The sequence below is a fragment of the Columba livia genome, chromosome 6 (genome assembly GCF_036013475.1).
Source record: "Columba livia isolate bColLiv1 breed racing homer chromosome 6, bColLiv1.pat.W.v2, whole genome shotgun sequence".
NCBI classification, from domain to species: Eukaryota; Metazoa; Chordata; class Aves; order Columbiformes; family Columbidae; genus Columba; species Columba livia.
In genome coordinates this window covers 28,333,153-28,349,350 of record NC_088607.1, presented here as the reverse complement: position 1 = coordinate 28,349,350, position 16,198 = coordinate 28,333,153, and the positions used below count along the sequence as shown (strand labels likewise).

Below are 16,198 nucleotides of genomic sequence, written 5' to 3'. Positions count from 1 at the left end.
CTTCTGCATTTGAAGGGTAATGGTTTACATATGCTCAACACTCCATAACTTCTGTAGCCTGGAGCATAGAATTAGCTCTTATCTTAATTCAAATGAATTTAGTAACAATGGAAGGTGTTCAGATAGACAGCCCCACAGATCAAAGCTCACAGCATGATTGTTTTGGGAAAAATGCAAAACTATGTGCAAGAAAATAGTTTCAGCAAAGATCCTGCACACCATAGACCTACACAGGTCTTGGGTAGATGCCCTTTGATAACACAGTCTGTACAGTCCCTCACAAATTGTGGTTCAGTTTATGAAATGGCTGTGTTGTTGCATTCCTCAGCATACATAAGTCACGCCATACACTGTACCACCTGCTTTCAGACTAAGGGCAATGCAGAGTCCTTAAACTTCGCCATCTCCCATTGCAACAGGAATGCACTGGGAAAATTAAGCTGGACTGTAGAAATTAGTTCAGCTAAGCTTGCCTCCAAGCAGTGGATTTTAAGTGGTAGAATTTTCTCATGAGTGTAACACAGGTTGAGGTTAATGCTGTCTCTTAAATATCATTAAATATGCTAGAGGGTACAAAGAGCCTGCAGAGGAACAAGCAGGGGAGAGGAATACAATACATGATATTGTCTTGCAGGGAGCTGGTTTCACTGAAAGCCCAGCTATGAAGGAGGAACACAGGTGCACAGAAGAGCTGCAAACTGCATGATTTGGAAACCACATGCAAAAAAAATTAAGTAGAAAACCTAAGGAATGCTCAGGAGTAGTAACAAAACTGATGAAGGAAAAGGAATACCTTTTGTTGGCTAACACAGAGTGAAAGCATTTGGGAGACAATCTTTCCAAAAGACCAATCAGCTAACAGGACTGTAAATAAGTGAACTATAACCCAGAACAACTGTGAGTAAGCTCCCTTTCTCATAAGGTAGAGTCGGCAAACGACACATATCAGTTTCTCAGGGCTCAAAATCAACACAGGCTGTATGTACCTGTATCTTCAGAGGATCTGAACTTGACTAAGTTCATCCAGGAAGCCTGTAGGTTAACCTGGACCACTTGGGTTCCAAGCTAGCACTCCCAAAAATAAACCACAGGCTGGCTCATACTCTGGGTTCCTTGGCAGCCTGAAAAACAGTGTTATAATAGTCACAGAAATGTGGTGTGGTTTTTTTGTGTGTGTGTTTTGGTTTGGTTTTGGTTGGTTGGTTTTGGTTGGTTGTTATTTTGTTTTGTTTTTTCTTAGTTTCTGCTTGCTTTTAGTGTGTAAACTCTCAGGTGTTTTTTCTTTGAATTGTCACCCATGGAATATTTAAGTGATGGAAATGCTGAAAAATTGATACGGAAAAAGGAAGAAGACAGCACCTGTGAAATCAGGGGTGCAGATGTTGTATGGAATTAACATACTAGTTTCCATCACTTGGTTCTGTTTTTGTGCTGTTATGGCACTAATCCACTTGGAAAAGCATGAGGTTGGAACTGAAGTTTGGAAGAGGCACTAGGAAAATGCAGTGCTTGCAGGAAATGCTGTTGTGATTTTTGTGGGTTTTCCCACAAAGTCTTCTCTTCAAATGAATTGGTACTGGGTCAATACAATGTCAGAAAACAGTATGACCGTGCCTCAGATGATGTGCAAACTCTCACCTATCCCAACAGCAAGGATTCTAGACCTTGTCTGCTGCTGTCTTACCTGGGCTGTGGCATCACTGTCCACATGTTAGAAATCCTTATACAGAACGACAGTTGTCAATAGGAGTAAAAGTAAACCTCAGTTCAAAATGCATGCCTAACACATGAGGTTTGGAGGTTCTAACCCAGCTAAATACTAGTTTAGATATTGAAACCTTAAAGACTAAACACAAATCAGTTATTAAAACTTGTTGCTTGTAGGTTTCCTGTAATTTTGACTGAAGAAACTATGCTTGTTTTCCTCTCCGTATCAGCTGCATTGCATGGCTTCTGCAGTTAGTTTGGGAACGGTGTGTGGAAGATGTTCCAATTCCAATCTGGGTTTAGGTTTCCTAAACTGAGCTGATTGAAAACAAGCCTTAAAAGGTATGTATACAATATACATATAATAAATACATGTCATATAGTACGCTGTACTGCATGTTTCTGCATAGTTTTCCTTTTGTGAACTCTTAAGGAAAATGGCTGCAATTAGTCAAATTAGGACATAACAGTTACTTTACCAGTAAACCATTTTAATGTACTTCTGAGACAAAATGTGTTAGAAAGATAGTCCTAGTTGGAAATCTTAAGGCTTTTAGATCTCCCCTCCTGGTAGGAGCTAAGCTGATTTAGCAGGGATCAAAGCAAGCTGGGCTGGAAGTGAAGGGTGGAAAGGAGAGAGCGTCCTTGTCCCTTTTTGGCAGCAACTATACTGTGAGCTTCCCTGTGGGAGTATCAGATGTAATGCTGCTGGAGGCCAGCAGAAGTGGGCTTTATGTGGAGCTTCTGTTAACATCTATTTTTATGTTAATAAACTCTAAGGGAAGCAATAATTTAAACTGCAAGTAACATCTAGCTCTGTAACTTAGAAATTGACGTGCCATCCTTCTGAAAATGCTTTCTGTATTTTATGTACTTGTATATTTTTACACATCTAGGGTGACAAAAATTGGCACTTTTCAGATTACACTTTGTCACTTGTTTGAACCATCCACCTATTAGGTATTAAAAAGAATTGAAAAGAAGAAATAGTGGGTTGAGAAATTACATAAATATATTGCTGGAGCTAGATCTTCATCCTTGCATAAAATATGAGTGAATGAATTGTTAATATTTAATGTAGTGAATGTTCACTTGTGTGAGTTATGAGTACATAACTGTACATATCCCCAGGAAAAGATACATAATATACCAAAGCAGGTGATCTCTGGTTTTGTGGTTGGTTTTTGTCTGTTTTAATCATGCGCCACTTCTTTATGAGGGACCTATCAAAAGCATGAACAGTACTTAATATGCATCCTGTTTGATATTTCAGAAAGTGTTACATCTCTGCCATGCAATTCCTTCATGCCTGTGTCTAAAATACAGGATCCACATGAAACCATTATTATTTCTTCATGTACTTGTTCTTGTGAGTCTCACAGCCTTAGATTTTTCCTGACAAGTGCCGTGAAATTAATTTGTTTTAATGATTTTTGTCAGGTTGCACAAAGCAGGGGACAAGGTTCACTGCTCTACTGTACAAAGAAGTAAGGGCTTTGCTGTCATCTGCTTTCTTCTGCCAAGAATGAAGATGTGTGTCTTCCTCCCAGAGTGGAGACATGGGTGTCCCTCTCTCTAAGAGCATCAAGAATCCCTTTCCCCTGTGGAGGTGTGAGAGAAGCAGAGCAGGTAAGAACCTCAACAGTCAGAACGTAGAGTTGAATCAGTAGCAAAGCCTTAGGCACAGCATTCCTATTGCTAACAAAATTTCACCCAGTGCTGTTTTTTTGCCTCAGAGGCAGTGTGGGAAATCAGACTCCATCAAGATGCCTTTGGAAGTTGAAGCTCTTGTTTTGGCCTGCCTACATTTCCAAACAGGCTATTCTGTATTGCTTACACTTGGATCACTTATCATAGGTTTTCATTTGTCTGTTTTCATAACCAGAAAAACTACATATTAGCTGGGATTTTGATGGAACAGCATAAATCCTTCAGTCAGAGGCACATGCACAGGCAAATAAAGGGGTTTGATTTCTTCCTGACTAAGTTTCAGCAGAATCTCTTTTCCTGTTTTAAGGTCTCCATTCTCCAAAATTCTACCCTTCTCTAACAAATTTATAAATATTCCCATAGCTACTCATGCAAATTCACAGCTTAGATCAAAACCAGTCTCTCTAATCAGTGTCTTTGTCTCAGGCTTTAATCCATCAGCTTCACATGGCTCTCTTAACAGTTCCCCTTATTCCACTGAAAATGAAAGATACACCCTAACCATTTACAAAGTGTTTCCAATATATTAAAAAGTCTAATCTGTAACTTAATTACAATCATCTGGGTTTACAGAAAATTTTCCCTTAATGGTGATGTTATGCAACTTTGAGTTTGTACTGATATAGTGCAATAGCTTTCACAGCATGCTTTATCTTTTTCTGTTGCTTACAAGAACATGTGCTGTCCATAACAGCTCTTGCAGGAAGAGCAATTTGCACCAGCCGAAGCTCCTGAAGAGCGTGGGCTCTGAGGTTATCATTCCTGTGGAAAAATTTCCAGAAATGAAATATGTTAAGCAAACATCTCACTCCCTGTCTGAAAACAGCAGCTAGTGAGGTTTCCATACAAAGGTTGCCTTGTCCATAAAACACTTCATATGCTGCCATAGTCGGTGCAGTTCTCTGCTTACGAATGCAGTGTCAAAGCTGTGGGACTTGTATGAATTCCTCTATTCATCCAGCCTCAGTGGCTAGGAGTGAGCCAAACCTGCACCCTAGTTGAAGCCACTGAATATTGCAATTGACTTCAAAGTGAGCACAACCAGCTCTGGAATAAATACCAGGCTGGTTGCAGCAGCTCAAGCTTCGTCATACATCGCTTCCAGGCTAAGCGTGACTCTCAAAGGGCTTTTCTGCATGCGAAGAAAATAACAGTACCTAAGTGGCAGAAATATGTTATTTTCCAAATTTCGCTGGAAGAAGTAACCTTTAGTGTCCTCATGGGGTGGGAGTAGCAGCTCCTCTGAATGGCTCCTAACCTGTTTCAGTCAAAATTACTCTGATTAACCAAACTGTCCTTAATGTGGCCCCTTTGGGCTGGCACAAGTCAGATATGTTAACGCTGAAGAGCAGCTTTGCCAGCACACTGAGGGCACAATGATCCCTGGCTGCCTTTGCATGTGAGCTGCTCTGTGGGCACATCTTAATCTTCCCATCTGCCTGCATAGTGAATATCAGATAGCACTTTGCACCAAAACCCTTGTTGTTTCACTTTGCCTAATAATTGGCAATGTCTTTATCAGCAAGGCTTATCAGCTGGGAATAAGCTTATAATTTATGTTAAATCACAATAAGCAATTCTTAAATTAAAATAGACATGTACACCTGCTTTGGACTACTTGAAGTTTCGCTTTCTCCCATGGGTGCAGCCTTGGCTTCTGTGGTACCAGTTAGAATTTGTATGAGGGGTACAAAAACCAAAAAAAGAAAAAGCAGGCCCTGCACTGAGTGGGAGAATAGGACATATGCTCTTAAAAAACATGAACACATCCATCAAAATTAGTTTAGTTCTCAATGAAAGTGTCTGTGATGAAGCATATGTATGGGTGAAGAGAGTGTTGGAAAGGAGGTTCTGAGATTCTGTTCACAAAAATCCTAGCTGCAAATAAGAGTTTATTCCCTGTCGAAGTTGTATAATGCTGTGATTCAGTCAGCAATGTTATTTTCATGAGTGTCTTGGCAAAAGAAATTTAATTGGAAAATGATAGGCCTTTTTATTTTTTCATTTTTATTATTTTGTTTTGTCTCTCTAAATGCTTCCATGTGAGCAGCTTCACTCATCTTTAAAGAATGCATGTAGGAAAAAAGATGTTTATTGAAGTGTTCAGCTAGTACTGCTTCTACTAGAAAAGGTCAACATGAATAATTTTTGTAGAGTTTTACTGAGGGAAATGGACATTATATGCAACAAAATGGGGATTCATGTCCCACCTTCCCTGGGAAGCGTGTTTTCTGAATTCCTGGTGCCAGCAATCAGTGTCGGGCTTTAACTCCGGCGGCAGCTCAGCGCTCACAGCCTTGTCCGAGACGGCGAGTTCCTGGAGCTGGTGTCGCCGTGTCCGCCTCGGCCGGTGCGGTGGGGCGCAGCGCAGCCTGCCCGGCTCGTGGGTGCAGCCACTTTTTTCCCGTTTATTTTGGCGTGTTTTGTTGTTGTTGTTGTGGGGTTTTTGTTTGGTTGGTTGGTTTGTTTGTTTGTTTTATGAAGCGTGACCTCTCGCTGGAAATCACTTTTTGTCAAACCTGTTTTGTGGAATCAGCCCACAGCCGCCAGGCTCCCCTGCCGGAAGGCTCCGTGGCCGGCGCTCGCAGCTGCCCCACACGCCCCGTCACGGCACCGGGCCCGAGCCGGGCGGTGCTTCCCCCGGGGCCGGGACAGCGGGCGGGGCGGCCGGGCGGGCCCCGCTGCAGCCGTCACGTCTCCCCGCCCCCGGTTCTCCTTCCCACCGAGACCGGCGGCCCCTCCTCCGGCCGCACCCGCTGCCGCCACCCCGCAGCGCGACCGAGTCGTCAGGAGGGGCGGCGGCCGCAGCAGCGACCGGGGACCCGCGGTAGGAGCGACCCCCGCGTGGGACGGGACGGGGGGAGAGGGCGAGTGCCACTGTCTGCCGGGACGAGCGGCTCCCGCGGGGCCGTGGGCCGGGCCGGGCTGGTGTCCCCGGGGGGACGGCGGAACTCACGTCCGGCTGGATAGGACGGCTGGAGCCCTGGCGCCCCCGGGGTGACAGGCACGGCCCGGGTGACAGGCACGGCCCAGGGTGGCAGACACCGGCCTGGCGCCTGGTGCAGGTGGAGGTCGGGGCCCGCAGCGACTCGGCGGCTCTTCAGAAAGCTGCTGTTGCTTCTTAGGGAAATGGGCTGGTATCGGAGGAAAATGAGTGTTTTGCTGTTGCAGTTTGGTATTTTGTGTCCTCAGCTTGTCTTGAACTTTTGATACTGGTGTGTATGGTAAGAGAAAGAAGCCTAAGATGGCCTTGTTAGAGCTGTTACACAATGCTTTTTTTAACCAAACATCCCTTTCTGCAGACTGCTTATACTTCACTTTTTCTTACACTGCATGTACTCAGAGTGTCTTAAAAGAGTGCTCTTAATTCTTGCCATACCTTGTGTTAGACAGAAAACAGCATAAACATCTCAATATTCAGAAAAGCAGAGTTCTTCCCTGCCCTGTTTCTGGAGAAGGGAGGCTGGGCAGTGGGGTGTATGTTCTTGGGGCAGCTTTTCCTCGTTTACCAGCTCAGTGGCACTTCCTGGAGGCTTCTTCCTGATAAGGAGGAACAGTTGGGGCAGAGACCTTCCGAAGGGAGGGGCAGAAGCAGGGAAAGCAGCTCAGCCAAACTGGGGACGGATGCATTGGGGCAGAAAGAGTGAGGTAAAGGTGTGGAGAGAAAACACGCTGACGACGGAAAGCTGCTGGTGCAACGTGTTTTGATGAAGGAGCAGGTCAGTAGGTTTTTGTGTGTCTAGAAGCCTGGCTGCTGTAGGAGGCGGGGGGTTCGTTCCCCGGCGCCCTCCAGTACACAGTATTTTCCGCTGGGTGAGCCAGAGCTCTGCTGGAGCACATACAGTAATGTCAGAAGCGGTACAGAACTAGCCCTGGTGTATGGCTGCTATAAAACTTGAGTGCATGAACACTCACCCCACAGCTTGGCTATTTCTATAGTTTCCTGTTTTTAGGGCTGCTGTAAGAGTCATGTGGACTGCTCTCCTCCCACTGATGCAGCAGATAACTGAAAGCAATGCCCACGACAAGTTATGTTTGTGGCCCAGTCCCCACTGCGTTTCTGCTCATTGTTTTCTTCCTTAAAATGCCTCTGTAGCCACTTTTGTGACTTCTTCCACCCTGTACCTCCAAAGCACCATACGTAATACAGACACAGCAAGACTTTGAAGGGCCTAATGATTTTATGTCTGTGTCAGTGATGATATTTATGTACCTTTCTCTTGTCTAAATTCAGTATGGGGTTAGGAACAAAAACATCTCTGTGAATCTGGCCTGAAAATTTCTGAAGTAGTCATCGCAGTCATATGCTACATCCCTTCTTGTTCTCTATGGTCCCCAGAAGTTTTGAGTTGTCAGGCTGGAAATTCTGTGAAATGTCAAAAGCCACTAAAAGATATAATCAAACGGCAGTGAGATGGGGATATGTTATGGAGGTATTTATGTAGTCAATACAGTATATTAAAGACAAGACATTATGAAGACTGTATGTAGTGTTAGATAACAGCTTAAAATACACAACGTAATCTACTACAAAAAGTCAAGCCAAGAAGTCTGTGTGTTTTGAAGGCTCCAGGAGATGCTGTTTCCTAAAACTCTATCAAGTTTTGGAAGATGGAGCATGCAGAGGATCTGTTCAATAACATTGTATTAATCAGAAGTGAGATAGACCGTATTTTAGTTCTGTGATAGCAACCTAGGGATTAAAAAATAAGAAAAGAAAGGTATAGGTAAAGCAGAGATGTAGTAAAAAAGACCAGATGGTTTGATGGTGGCTACAGAAATAGCAATGCCTTTGAACTAACCAGAAGTTTCAGTTATTTTTAGCCAAGTCTCTGTGTAGTCATCCATGGAAATTTCTGTCAGTTTCAGATGGTAGAAAGAGGCTTACCTTGAGTTAAGTACACAACTGAGTAATAGCACCAGTTTAATTTTTTGATTATTTTTATGTCTGCTACCTTTAAACATAGTTTCTTATTGGATATATTTTTAAATTGTATTAGGTAAACTGTTGGAAATAAGGACAGAGACTTGTAAGCCATTTGAAACTCGAGTTGTCATGCACCAAAGCTGAGGTGGTCCCTTTGCTTTTGCTAGTTTATTTGAAAGCAGGTGTGTTTGATATCAACACTCGGTTTCCTTCAGGCAGTTCCCCAAGGTGGGTTGAATGTAATGCAGTACCACAAGTGGTAGATAGGTAAGCCAAAGGGCAGCGGCAAATATTTACAGTGTATTACTTCTATGTTTGCTTCATGTTCGTTCCAGATTTTATCAGAGCTCGCTGCAAAATCTTGATAAGAAATCAGATCCTGGCTGGGGAAAGCCTGGAGTCGGTTATGGTTCAGAATGGGGACTTGCTGGTGTCCTTTTAAGAGACAATTTTATTATGTGCTTGTGGTGATCAGGCTGCCAATCTGGCCTATGCTTAGCAGCTGTTTTTTTGTGTATACTTGGGAAATTGTATCTATACTGCTTGGCTGTCAGAGATGCTGAGTGTGGACCAGTGCTAACGGTTAGATTGTAGGAAATAAGCTGAATAGGCTTCAAGTGTGGGGGTGTTTTTGTTGTTGTAGTTGTTTTTGTTGTTTGTGTGTTGGTTTTTGTTTTGTTTTGGTTTTGTTTTTGAGAAAAAGCACAACCCCATGCAGTCCTGCTACCTGCCTGTTCCATGTACAGGGGGAGTGCAGAGTGTCCCTGTGCTGTCAGATTGGTAGCAATTTTATTTTCTAAGACATGCAAAATAATTGAAAGAAGTATTTTTTTTCCTTATGCATTGTCTATTTGAAAGAGAAAATACTGTCTTATTTTTTAATAGGAAAGGTTAAAGTTTCTTTTTTAAAACTACATAGTGTGGGTGTTGTGTTGGGTGTTTTTTTTGAGGGCATTGAGAAAGTGTCACCAATAGGTCATTCATGCTAGCTTTAGCTTAGCTGTTGTCTTGAAGCACTGGTCCTCACAGTCTCCTTCCTTCTTTGGAACTGTTAATTAGTATTCATTTCATCATTAGGAGAGGTGGGCCTCCAATTCAGACTTTTGCATCCGGGCTTCTGGGAGGCTTAAGAACTATCAACGAAATTAATCCCACGTTAAAGATCCAAATGAGTTTCAAATCTTTGCAAGGCCTCTGTTTGTTCTAAACCTTACTATAGCCATTCAGTCAATATGCATGTGAAGTGATACTCACTGTGATTAATTTATGCATTTAATTCAGATTTCCAAAGAGTTCTCGATTGGGTAAAAAAGCATCTTAGATTTCTAACTTTAACCTGGCATGTTGTCCTAAATTAGGTGCTTAAGTTGCCTAAAGCAGATGCTATGAATATCCCTTTTATTCTTGCTAGAGAGAACAGCTTTAAGTTTGGAAAATAATGTTCATTCTCTGAACATTGCACCTATCTGTAGTCCAAATATCTGGTTATTGGCTGCACTTGACAGTGCTTTGAAAATACTCAGTTTTCCATTAGCTAGGAGAATAAATGTATTTTACAGATGTTAGGATTTAGGGGAAAAAAATACTTCTTTTTTAGTAGTAAGCGTTAAGGACTAAAGTTGGCTGATCCCACATGCAGACTGGATTTAAAGGCCACGGTCTTCCTTTCTTTTGACTTTGCTTGTTTACAGTGGTTGTGAAATACCTGATTCTCTGGTTTACTGTACTAAATTGATTCTTTCTTTAATAAGTTAATCCCTGTAAAGAAATAATTGAGGAACTGAAAATCAGTATTTCCTTATAGTCAGGAACAAACAAAGTGTGTCCATTTGCTCACAGACAAGTAATAACTGGTGTTCCTGGACAGACCTTCAGTGCCTAGAAAGCATGAAAGCTGTCACCTTTAAGGAAAAGTTAACATATTTGCAAGCTCGTATTTACCAGTTTTTCAGCTGGGGAGTCTCAAGGCTGTCAGATGGGTGCAGAGCACAGGCGTTTTGTGCACAGTGTGGGTAACATCCATGCAGCTTTCAAATTGGGGTTCCATGCAGGTCCCCCAAGTGTGCTTTTCTTTGGGGAGTTGTCACTTGAGCAGCTCGGTGCTATTCGGCTTCTTCCGCAGACTGAACAATGTAAGTGTAGGAAGTACTGGCAGAGGATCTAACCGAAAACTTCCATCTGCCTTTCACTGCGGGTGCCCCGCAGGGCTGGGGGTGCTGGGAACCCCCCAGCTCTGCACTTCAGGCTCAGGTGCAGAAGCTTATTAAAAATTGATGGCCTGAAATGAACAACTAGGTATTTTTCTGGTACCTGCTTTAGAGTACGGAGTGTTTGGCTGTTGCTTTAGTTCTGTAGGATTTCCCCCACAGAGTGTACTTGGTGAAATGGAATAATTAATATTTACCTATTTTGACTTGTACTGATGATGTAAAAGTTTGTTCTTGCATGGTAGAACTTAAAATAGATGAGTATAAATCCCTGAAGCATTAGTCAGTTGAGAGCATAATTCGGGCTATTCATAGCATGACTGTTTTTTGCAACAAATTACTTTATATGACAAGTTATGAGTTTGAAATAGAGCAACCTCATTCTATTATTTCTTCAAGCATCTTGTAAATCTCTTTTGATATTTCTTGTTTTGCTAGGAAAGTGTCTTTATCTGTGTTGTCCTATACACTTTCACTGTCTGTACTGTAAATATTCAAAAGAGAACATAGCAAGAGTGTGCTGCAAAAGGAAACACTTGGATCAGGGCAGAGTAGGAAGCCAAAGTGAAGTTGACCTCCTAGAAATTAACTCACATTTTTGCTGCATGTGCATTTCAAGAGCTGGTGCAGTTCAGTTAAGTTCTTTGGGGTTTGTTGCCTTGAGTAGGGACTGATACGTAAACCCAAAGACATGTGTGATCTTCCCAGAAGAGTCACAGATACTAAATGAAATTGTATGCTGGGGGAATAAAAGTTTATCTCCATAAGCAGGATCTTCACAACAATGAAATGCTGCTGCTGAGTGGTAAAGTGATACTGCCTTTTTTTCTCTCCAGACAGTTTGTCAGCTGTTTGGACCCCTTAGACAAGGGTCCATAAGACCAAGCACAGAAGTATGTTTCTTGCTGTTCAGTGCTTGCCGTCTCTGTGGTTCAGTGCTGGTGAGCAGTTTTACCTAGCCAGCTCTGCTAGTCCCAGCTCTGCTGATCCCTGGAATGAGAGGCTGACCTGCTTGTCCATTCAGAACCGACCCTCTGCCGAAGGATGTGGGTGTTGAGCTGTCGAGGAGGCGCACCCGGAGAGGGGAGTATGCTTGGATGAGCTGGTCTCATGGAGGAAATAAGGGGCCTTGTTATTGGAGCTTTCCCTCCCTCTTTTTTCCTCTGGCGTGGCAGGTGCTGGTTATTATTACTGGGTGTTTAAAGAAACTTTGTCATAAAGCGGCTGAATTGCCTGTTATATCAGAATTATCCTTTGGAGGTCTTACTTGTGTGGTGTTATTTTTGTTTTATTTTCTCACTAGCCAATGAAAGCAAGCAATAAAAAGTACTAGTTGTGGGTCAATGGCAAACTATGGCTGAGAAGTTCTGTATAAAAGAGGTTTCCTGAATTTTGGCTGGCATGAACTCAGGTACATTAAGCCTTGTTGGAAGGGGGAACCTATTCTACTAAATTTAATTTTTTTCACAGTGAAAGGAAGGCCACCCCAGGAGTTGTGTCCACAGGAGACTTAATAGAAAACCAAATTGCAGGGCTTTTTATATGTCAGGATGAAAATACTATACCAGCTATAGGAGAGGACAACTTCTATGCTGCAGTGCGTAAGTCAAAGCTAAGTCTTGCTTAGGCTGGTAAAATAGCAGTTAGCTGGTATGATGCTGACTGTGGCTCGTCCTTGTCTTGCAGAAGTGCAGCGGTGGATGCCTCAGTTCACCTCTGATGCAAATCCACAGCGTATTGTAAGGTGATAAATTCTTCTCTGCTGGTTTCATAATCAGGGATCGGTCTTGGAGAAGCTTGTGCCTTCCGCACAGAGGAATTCTGTAATTTATAGCTTTAGGCAGCCTTTTGTACTACATCTTGGTAATCAGCCCAGAGGAGGAGTAAAGGCCAAGAGTTTAACTTTACTCAGTGTTCACTGAGAAATGGGCATAATTAAATAAATTATTTTGAGCAAATATAGGTTCTAACCTTTTCACTCTTTTTCCCCCCTTAAATTATTGGACCTTGGTGTAACTGGAGCCTGAACAGCAGCCACTAAATGAATTCCAGGAAGGGATGTGAATGCTGTTGCTGAACTTATTTCTGTTGCACCTTGAAACAGAACTTTTCTGGTAGCCTTAAAATGTTATTATTTACTTTTGCTGCCATTGTGTAATTTTTATTTTTGTTATAAATATCTCCAGTTGTAGTCCTTTTCGGCTGTGCTGTGGCTTAGAGGAGCATATTTTCAAGATTCCTATTGGAAGTGTATCCCAGATTTAATCTCTTATGAACAGGTCTGTTCCCTTTTAGCTTTGCCAAAGCAGCAGGAAAATATTCAAGCGCCTGAGAGGTTCATGGCTTGAAATGTGAAGCGAGACAGCCATGTCCACCGGGGGAGTAAAACCTCAGATCTTTATTTAGAGTTTTGAGGTGGACCTCCAGGGTGAGCACTGGGAACAGGGAGAAGACCTTAACAGTATTGGCTCTGTATTTTCTTCAGGGCACTCCCTCTTTCCATGTGTGGTTTGGTAGTTTGGATTTTTCCCCTCCTCTTATGTACCACTTCTTTTATGGCTGAACAAACACAGACCTTGCTGTTCCTGTATCCTCCCACACGGTAACTATTTGACAGGGTGGACTTTGGCATCTGCTGTTCCCTGGCATATGTCACCACTATTGTCTGCAGGCAAGTATTGCTCGTCGCTTACGGTTCTAGCAAGATAGTGTGGATGTAACAGAAGAAATTTGGAAAGATGGGCTTAGAAGGTGAAATGGAGACAAGGTTGTGAGTGTGGTTGGGAAAGTTAGTTTAGAAGGGTAAATATTTCTAAACTGGAGAATTTGCCAACAGAGAAGTACACAAAAAGTGGTGATCAGGGAAGTTTTTGAATGTGAGAAGTTGGTGTCTTTGTGGATCCTAGTTTGCCTGGAATCCAGCCAGTGTGGGAGAAGTTCCCCTTGGAAAAGTTCTGGATAAATGCAGTATTCAAAAGAAGCAAGCAGAATGTTTTTCTATATAGTAAAATATTTATCAGATTGCTAATGAAGTTAGCCATTATTCCTCAACCTCAGCTTTAATTGCCAAAAGACTCCTTTAAGTTTTTTTTTAAATCTGAAAGGAACGTTCTACGTGGGACAAACAAGCAAAGAACCCCACTTAGAAAAACAGTGTGTTTACCGCATTGCTCTGCACCCTTCAGCATAAAAACCTCAGACCTTTTTGCCTTAAATTTGCACCTAAAGCCTTCTTGAAACCTTATCATTTTTTGGAGTGTCCTGCCATTATTGTATTTACCTTGTGAAGCTATAGATAAAGAAATAAATACGTTTGCACATGAAGGGAAAAAAAGAATATTTTCAATGCTGTAATAATCTGTATACTAAAAATGTACACTTTGACCAATAAGCATTATGCATGCTGAAAACCTGTGTTGGAGTGGTTTTGTTGGTTGGTTGGTTGGTTTTTTTGAGTGACTTAAGTAATAGGGTTGAGTGTTTTTTAGTACCATGGCTATATTTTATTATGTAAAGTTAATTCATGACACAGCAAGGCTCTGGAGTGGCAGGCTGCCTTCTCTTGTGGTTTGGTTTGGTTTGGTTTGGTTTTGCTGGCTCCCTTCCCGTGCACCGGTACCTGCCCAGAGGCAGCAGGGTGGGCAGCACAGGCAGTTGTGCAGTTCTTCTGTATGCACTGTCTTGCAAGTGCTCTTTGGATGGGTTTTATAACCTTAATTTTCATCTGTTATTAAAGCATTTGGCTTTATCAAGTTCTGTAAAGTTGCAGTGAAGTGCAGGGGATAGAACATTGTCCCTCTCGAGCATTGAAAAACACCCCATACAGCTGCTGCCATAGTTTATGCTCTTAATTTAGCATCAGTGTATATTCAAAAGTAAAAATCCATTATTTTGCTGAGCTGCAGGGATGACCATGAGAGACTTTTTCCCAAGATTTAGCTTCTAGCATTAAAAATGGACAAAGATAGGAATCAAATCTATTGTGGCATGTGCACTGGGCACACCTGGAAAAAAACCCACGATCACAGTGACAACTGTTGTGTGGAGTTTGTGCTCCCATGTGTATATTGCACAGTAATTGTATGCCAGATTTGGTGCTGTAGGTTCTATGCACTGTGTTTGCATGTGAAATTAAAACATACATAAAGCTTAGTCATGTCAAGAAGTGCTTGTCTAATAAAAAGCTTGTCATCTTTTTGGCTGTAGCAGCCTTGATATTTCAGTTATTCTGTAAGTCCTAGATAGTGCCGCAGTGAAAGATCTCACTGGAAACCAAGGCTGAAGTGAATGCAGGAGAAACATTTGCCATGTTATGGAGAGCATTGTGTAAGCATCTCATTAGATGTAAAACTTTCTGTAAGCCTTTACCCTTGAGATATAATCTGGTTATGAATGGTGTCATGTTAGCTAATCTGTAGTCTGTTCTTACAGTTGAATATGTGGAATGGGGCCATGATGGTTCTGAATGGCTTTGGCTACCCTGGACCTTTCCTGAGGTTTAAATCTAGACATTTGTGACTGACAGTTCACTCATTTAAAGCCTAACTCTGTAAAATGTCTTCAGGTTTTCCAACTTGGTTTCCTGATATGTGCAGCTGGGTGAATTGTTAATTCTGTTACACTCATCTCAAGGGGAACAACAGGTAATGATGGGGTGATGGTTTTACCCCCCTGGCTGACCCCAGCTCACACATGTGTTTGTAGGGGGAATGGAGAATGAACAAATGGCACAAATAGGAGGGCAGTACTTAAACTTGCCTGCACAGAAATGATATTTTCCAGTTAAAGGCATCCCTTATGGATTTCCTGGTAAACAGGCTTTTTCGAACGCTAAGAAACTGTGTTTACTTATTTGTTGACTCTGTAACACGCTTTACATGCTGGAGTAGAGGTAAGGTAGAGTTATAACTTTTAGTCTGCTGTGTTCATTGCAGTTTCTGCTAGTTCATTTCTCTCTATTTAAATTCGAATGTGAACATGCAGCATGACGTCCAAACTGCTTTTAAATGATTTGAAGAGTTCCTAATCATACTTTCCTAAAAAAAGATCTTTTATATATATATGATATATATATATAAAACTTATACATATATAATTTTATATATATATAATTATTTTTTTTTTCAATTTCACTGTTGCTATGCAAAAGACCCATGCAAACCAGAAAGAGATGTTAATATGATTATGCAAAATGAAAACAATACCACAAAACCAGCACCCCCACTAACCCAACCCAGGCTGGAACTCCACAGCTGAAATCCAAACCAGCAAAACAAGCCAGATACAAAAGGTGATGCTTTAGGGAAAAGAGAAGAAAGAAAGGAGATGGATACTGCTTGCACAGCAGTTTAAAAATAGACTGGGAATTGTCACTAAAAATAACCTTGAAAAAGTTGAGACGGGTTGTGGATGTTTTCTTCATCTTGAACAAGCTCCTTGAGTTAGTTTTACCATTTCTTCTGAGAGCTGTTCTGTTTAAAATAAGGCTTTTCATGTTCTGGACAATCATTTTAATTTTGTCCTTCCTTTTTGACCTCTGCTTCACTTTGGGCAGCTAAAGACTCCGTGCGCTTCTGTGCTGACACAGGCACTGCCAGCTCTGAGAGATCAAATTTGCAGTGAGCCCTTCATATTTTATGGCAATGCT

At 42.0% G+C, this 16,198-nt stretch overlaps 1 protein-coding gene across 8 annotated transcripts in view; it reads left to right on the top strand.

The window, feature by feature from the left end:
• ANXA11 (annexin A11) overlaps positions 1-16,198 on the top strand; it is a 78,363-nt gene that overhangs the window by 47,489 nt on the left and 14,676 nt on the right. For 3 of the 8 annotated variants that reach the window (XM_065067734.1, XM_065067736.1, XM_065067735.1), the window contains 2 exons: positions 1,938-2,049; positions 3,148-3,336. The gene's annotated coding sequence lies outside the window, so the exon portion shown is untranslated. Of the gene's footprint in view, positions 1-1,884; positions 2,050-3,147; positions 3,337-6,096; positions 6,245-12,237; positions 12,296-16,198 lie in introns of those variants that run through there. The other 5 variants (XM_065067733.1, XM_021299414.2, XM_065067738.1 and 2 more) reach the window with 4 other exon arrangements.